Source organism: Triticum dicoccoides, chromosome 7B, assembly GCF_002162155.2.
Source record: "Triticum dicoccoides isolate Atlit2015 ecotype Zavitan chromosome 7B, WEW_v2.0, whole genome shotgun sequence".
NCBI lineage: Eukaryota > Viridiplantae > Streptophyta > Magnoliopsida > Poales > Poaceae > Triticum > Triticum dicoccoides.
The window spans coordinates 719,002,293-719,009,779 of record NC_041393.1 but is presented as its reverse complement, the minus strand read 5'-3'; positions in this window follow the sequence as shown (position 1 = coordinate 719,009,779).

Genomic DNA, 7,487 nt, shown 5'->3' with positions numbered 1-7,487 from the left:
GGGGGGGATGATTAGATTAGAAAGAGAAAAGAAAAAAAGACAGCCGTAGGATGAAGTGGGAGCACGGATGGGAGCATGGGAAGGGAGCAGGCAAGCCGGATCCTGTGGGTGCAGGCTCGTCAGGAAAAAAACTGGTGGTCGCCGGTTTAGAGGGATGGCAAGGCGGCGCAAGTGCAGCAGTGGGCAACGATGGGGGAGGGTGGTGCAGTGAGGCAGACGGTTGTGCCGGTCGTACGCACATGGGGTGGTTTTGGGAAAGAGATGAACATGAGGGCAGGAGGTCGAAGGTGATCTAGCCATTCATCTTGCATTCAATGACTCAGAGCGGATCAACTGCCCCAAACGACTAATACATAGACATGTCCCTTAAGTTTTGCTCTCGCTTCCATGGTGCGTGAAGCGGGTGTGGCCTTGCCTCGCGTTCTGTCATCACTGATTGTTCATCTTACCCACCTCGACCTTCTTTCAAGCCACCGCCTTCCTCTCCACCCCATCCTTCTTCACCTCCATCGGTGGCACCAGGTCTGCGGGGACGAATTCCATGTAGAGCGTTGTTGTCTTGCCACACCGTCGTTCCTATTGGCAAGTGTGGCGAATGGGTGGTCGTTGTCCGGCATGATGAGCAGCAGGTTGTGCTCTTAGAGCAAGTACAATAAGTCCTAATTAGCAGGCTATAAGCCATTCCACATCATCAATATCCTAGCTGGAAGAGAGAGAAGGGAAGAAAAAGAAGGAAGCGGGCGCTTCACTCATCGCCGGCTCTAGCTCTAGAAACAAGAAAAAGTAACCCACATGCAGCCGTGTGCAAGGTAAAAAGCTGGGCGTTCTTTCTTCTCTCCCAATCAGGTGAGCTTCCTTGTCTTCATAAACATGCAAACATTGATTACTATAGTCATTCTAATAGCCAGTGTATAGTCAATCTATTGTACAAGTGGGCTGTAATGAAGGCTGTATGTGACATGGCCTTGGCATATAGCCAACAGCCGGCTCTCTTATTAACCATGCTCTTATGTCTCACCTGAAGCTACCGGTATAACACCTGGCATGGTCCAGCCACTTTGGGTGCCCCGTCCTACTACCTATAGGGATCCACCACGCAAATGGTGGCCTCAATCAATCCAAAGGGTTGAAACCATATGGAGCATAACACATTTAAGGAAGCCCAAACCCAATAGGCACATCAAAATTGTGTACCAACTCTCAAATTTGAGACCTCAGTTGATTGAGAAGGCTCCAAAATGAAAGAGTGACGTTAAAGATGTTTGCATGTGAGGGAAGAAAGGGAAGACACCTAACTGAACGGAGAGACAAATCACCAGCTGCACGCACGGAGCTGGATTTTCTTGTGTCGTGTGCTAGCTAGTCGAGCAGTAGATCTAGCGCCCTTTGCCCCATCTCTTCTCCTTCCTCTCCCTTTCATCTAGGATTTTGGTGACATGGCACATGCTATAGCCCACTAAATAGGACTTATTAGAGTTTCCATGACTCTACATTAAATATACTTAGGAACATGAGATATACAATGATTTAATAAAGATGAGGTCAAATCATTTTCTTATCAATGTCGGTACAAGTTTGCTCCATCGGAGACCCTCCATGTAATTGGTTCTGGGAAAGAAAACCCCACCCACCTCCCGCGTCGCTTCCGACGGCGATTGGGAGGGAACCCTAACCGATGTCAGGCTCCTCCGTCTCTCAGCCTCCTCCTCCCTGTCCACCAAAGGGTGTGACCGGGCAAAGCCTGGCCGACGTCTACAGAGCTTCTCGCTAATATCTCCATCAATTCAGAGGGTTGAAGAAACCATACCATGCCACAAAATAATATGAAAGAAGATGTCAAAGTTGCTGCACTAATAGCCTGCCAATATCTCTCCTTGAAAGATACACTAATTGCAAGATTGGAATGAAACCAACAGATCCAAGGATGCAATCTATCACATACCCTTCGTCGGTGTCGGATTGGACGTTGTCGAGGTAGTACAAGACCAGAGAGGCCTTATTCCAACATGCAATCGTTGTTGCCACCTTGTCGATGTCACCAGAGAGACAAAAAACCTGAGAAAAAGAAAACAAGACAGATAAGTCCCCACTCCTCTTGCCGCCGATGAGGCTACCGGAGGTGGAAGATAAGAGGGACCGAAGCGACGGTGTGTAAGAACGTTGTTGCAGCGGCTAGGGTTGAGAGTCATGTGCATTTTTTTAGGGATACTCTTCCCAAATGCCACTCCCGCTGAACAAGACACGCGAGTTGTTTAGCACTTGTTCTCCTCAAAATACCCCTTCTGTTTTGTGCTAAATATAAGTCGTCCTGCAATGCATGTAGCTACTTTAATTAGCATCAATTTTCTAGGCTCAGTGTGTCGAGACATGTGTGTTGCTGGGCCTGCATGTAAGGGTGTCATTGGTTGAAGGTTCTTTTGTTTTTATTTTTAGTATTTTTGTTTTTCAATTTTCATCTTTTTATTCGTTTAAAATTTCCTTTCTCCACTTCTTTACTCATGAACATTTACAAAAAATTGTGAACATTTTTAAATCCTTGAATTTTTTTTAAATTCATGAACACTTTCTAAAATTTATGAATATTTTAAAGTTCACAAACCTTTTAAATTTTGCAAACACTTTGAAAATGTATCAAATTTATTCAAATTTTTGAATATATTCTTATACATGGATATTTCAAAAATTATTGAAAATATTTTAAAATTCATGGTTTTAGAAATTGGCCATATATTTATAAATCTAAAAACACCTTTTTATTTAACGAACTTCTTCAAAATAAAAAGGTAACCAATCTTTTAAAGTAGAAATAGAGCGAGCTAAAAAATGCTAAGAGAGCAAGTGAAGCAGGGAGTCGAGCTGAGCTAGACTCCTAATTGGCACCAATTAAGATAACTCATGCACAAACTATATAGGCCAGCCCAGTTGGGTTTTTTAAAGTCCGGGAAAGAAATCAAATTCAAGAACACCTTTTGAAATCTGAGAACATTAATTCATGAGCAACTTTAAAATTTTGAGAACATTTTTTGAGTCTTGATTATCTTTTGAATTCAGGATCAATTTTCAAATTTATGGATATTTTATGAACTCATGGTACATTTTCAAATTCATGAACTTTTTTTGAAATTCGAAACACATTTCAAAATGAAGAACATTTTATTAATTTTCGAACTTTTTTGAAGTACGATATTTTTTAATCCATTAATATTTTTGAAATCTAGAACATGTTAAAATTCATGAACATTTTTGTAAATCCGAGATCATTTTTAAAATTTAAAATACATTTCAAAATTCTAGGATAATTTTCAAATTAATGATTTTTTGAAATCCGAGAACATTTTTGAATTCATGATATTTTAAAATTTTGAAACATTTCCAAAATTTAGTACTTTGGTTGAAATCTTGAACATCTTTAAGAAAACAAAAACAAAAACAGAAGTAAATAAACACCAAAATAAAAACAAAGGAAAAAGTTGCGCTCTACCAAACAGCGTACGCAATTGCTCGTTATCTGCCGAGCTTCGCGCAGACTAGGGCGCTCTTCAAACTACCAATCATAGCGAGGATCGAGCGTAGGTATAAAAAAAGAGGCCCCAAAAAAGGGGGCGATGCTAGGCACCGGCTGACCAGCCAGATTTTCAGCCGGTTGCCTAGCAGCTATCCAATTTGGGGACACAAACCAACAAATCAGCTTCATATCTGTTTCCTCTCCCCCCCCCACCCAACCTCGAAGCATGTCCAGCTCACCGGCGCTCGCCGGTTGCAGCATCGGTGCCCACTAGTCCGCCCTATGCAGCAAATCGGGTTGCCAGACCCATTAAAAAATTGGCCTGCCGATCCCTACCATTCGTCACCACTGAAACTATGTCGTAAAGCCGTCGCGGTAGCCGGTTGCGGCAATGGTGTGTTTCATAATATCTAGCATGGTCGTGTGCTCAATGGTGTCGAAGGCCTTTGTAAAGTCAAGCTTTAGCAACATGATCTCACGCTTCGATTTTTGGCAAAGATGTATATATTGAAATGCCCAAGCGAGACAGTCTTGTATAGAGCGACCCTTCAGGAAGCCATATTGGTTGCGGTGGACCACTTGTAACATAATTTTCTGAAGACGATTTGCGAGAAGCTTGGTGATCATTTTAAGACAGCAGTTGAGTAATGTGATCGATCGGTAATCATTAACTGTTGAAGGCGAACTGATTTTTGGAATTAGGGTAATGAGGCCTTCATTGATACTTTCCAGGTTTAAGGTGCCTTCATAAAATTGGTTGCATAGCTCGTACATATCATGTTTAATTATATGCCAGCAAGTCTTGAGGAAAATTCCACTGAAACCATCCAGGCCGGGCGCACGACCACTAGGCATGTCTTTGATCACTGCATCTATTTCTTTAGTGGTAAAGGGCACAGTAAGAGAGTCAAGGCCAGGGGTGGGTGTTATGAGAGTAGGAAGATCAAACCTCATCTGTGGGGGTGCAACAGTTCCAATTCTCTCTTTATAAGCGTGAAAAAGTAGTGATTCTTTGCCATTGTGATCTTCAACACATGTACCACATGGTGCCAGTAGTGATGAAACATTGTTCTTTCTGAATCTTTCTGTGGCTAGAGCTTGGAAAAACTTCGAGTTTTCGTCACCGAATTTGACCCATCTAATGGTGCAACATTTTTTCCAGTACTGTCGTTGATAATCAGGAAGTCTAAGAAGATGCTTCTTAATTATATTCCTGAAGTTTGCCTCCGGCAAGGTGAGGTTCCTTTTATCTTCGATATAATCAAGTTCCTTAAGAGTCTTGTTGGAGTTTGCAATGGCAATGGAAAGTTTAGAGATATTCTTACTCCAGATCTTGAGCTCATGCCGCAAGTGTTTAAATTGCCGACAAAGAGTTGTTGCTGCATTGGTGGACTTAACTGGTTTGGCCCAAGCCTTTTGGACGAATTCCATGAATCCCAGATGTAAAACCCAATAAGCTACAAAATGGAACAATTTGGTCCTGGGTATTTTGGTTTCAATGTTAACGATACAAGGTGTATGGTCATACATGGGTTTACCTAGTGGTTTTACCAGTGTGTTGGGATAGGCAGATGTCCAATGGATGGAGGTGAGAAACCAATCAAGTTGTTCCAACAGCGGGTCCTTCTGCATATTGCTCCAAGCAGTGCTTCATGCTCAAGTTCAACTCCTAAGGTTTAATAGGATGGACACCTTAGTATTGTCAGGAAAACAACAAGTGTAAACTTGGAAACTAGGGGGAATAGAACTTTAAGCATGCTCAGACTGGAGTAGTGAGAGGATGGGTGACCGGCCGAGAAGCAGGCTGGTGTAGTGAGAGGATGGGTGACCAGCCGGGAAGTTACACAATTTGGAATAAGTGGTTCATACTTGAGCAGTGATGAGGGGTGATTAGAGATTAAATTGTCAAATAATTCAGAAATTTTAAAATTTGAAAAAAATTCAAAAAAATCATTTTTTTCAAAATAATTCAGAAAAACAAAATTTCAAAAAAAATATCTTTAGTCCCGGTTGGTGTTACCAACCGGGACTAAAGGTGGAGCTCTAGACAACGGCCACATGGAGATCCTTTAGTCCCGGTTCGTAAACAAACCGGGACTAAACATTTGGGCTTTAGTCTCGACCCTTTAGTCCCGGTTTCGGAACCGAGACTAAAGGCGCGTTTTCTACTAGTGACAATGGAGGAGGGCGCCGCACACGGCTAAGAGATTGTCCTCGTTATGTATGGCGCCCTCCTCCCACATATATATATATAGGTGGGGGAGATGGGAGAGGCCAAGGGGCTCCCCAAGTACAGCCGAATCCTACTTGGGGTCTTCCCCAAGCCGCACCCCCTTCCTTATTTGAGTGCGGGGGGAAGGCATGGGGGAGGAGGCACCCCCCCTTCTTTTCACTCATGAGGATGGAACGGCAGAAGGGGCCACCCCTCCCCTTTCCTTCCCGTAGGGTCGGCCAGCCAAGGAGAGGGGCGCGCCAGCCCCCTAGTGGGCTGGTCTGTCCCCCCCGGCCCATTAGGCCCACACACTTAGCGGGGGTGTCTGGAACCCCTTCCAGCGACCCAATGACTATCCGGTGCACTCCAAAACTATTTTGATGTCCGAATACCACCGTCCTATATATCAATCTTTACCCCTGGGCCATTCTAGAGCTCCTCGTCATGTCTGTGATCTCATCCACAAAATTCGGTCACCAAAGCATATAACTCATATAACAATATATCGTCAACGGACGTTAAGCGTGCGGACCCTACAGGTTCGAGAACTATGTAGACATGACCGAGAAACCTCTCCGGTCAATAACCAATAGCGGAACCTGGATGCCCATATTGATTCCAATATATTCTACGAAGATCTTTATCGGTCGAACCTTATGACAACATACGTAATTCCCTTTGTCCATCGGTATGTTACTTGCCCGAGATTCCATCGTCGGTATCTTGATACCTGGTTCAATATCGTTACCAGCACGTATCTTTACTCATTCTGTAATACATCATCTCATAACTAACTTCTTAGTCATTTGCTTGCAAGGCTTATTATGATGTGTATTACCGAGAGAGCCTAGAGATACCTCTCCGGTACTCGGAGTGACAAATCCCAATCTCAATCCATGCCAACTCAACAGACACCTTCGGAAATACCTGTAGAGAATCTTTATGATCACCCAGTTACGTTGTGAGGTTTGATAGCACAAAAGGTATTCCTCCAGTATCTGGGAGTTACATGAGCTCATGGTCGAAGGAACATGTATTTGACATTCAAGAAAGTAGTAGCGATAAACTAAACGATCATATGCTAAGCTAACAGATGGGTCTTGTCCATCACATCATTCTCCTAATGATGTGATCCCGTTATCTAATGACAACACATGTCTATGGTTAGGAAACCATAACCATCTTTGATTAAAGAGCTAGTCTAGTAGAGGCTTACTAGGGCCACGGTATTTGTTTATGTAACATGTATTTAAGTTTCCCGTCAATACAATTCTAGCATGAATAATAAACCTTTTTATCATGATTAAGAAAATATAATAATAATCATTTTATTATTGCCTCTAGGGCATATTTCCGTCAAGGGGTGGGGGCTAAGCATAAAATATGGATGTTTTGGGGGGGAGGCAAAAGGCTATGCTTGTCCTAATCTGCTCTCCCTAAAAAATAAATCTTCACGTAATGTAATGTAGACCGGGGGGCATGGCCTCTGCAGCAATCAACATAGCTCTGTCACTGCATGGCACAGAATAATACGGAAGAAGATGTCAAAGTTGATGCACTAATAGCCTGCCAATATCTCTCCTCGGAAGACACACTAATTGCCAAGATCTGAATCGAACCAACAAATCCGGGGATGCAATGTCTCACATAACCTTTATCAGTGTCGGATTGGACACCATCGAGGTAGTAAGAGACCAGAGAGATCTTATTCCAACACGCAAACGCTGCTGCCACATTGTCAATGCCACTAGAGAAACGAAAATCTAAGAA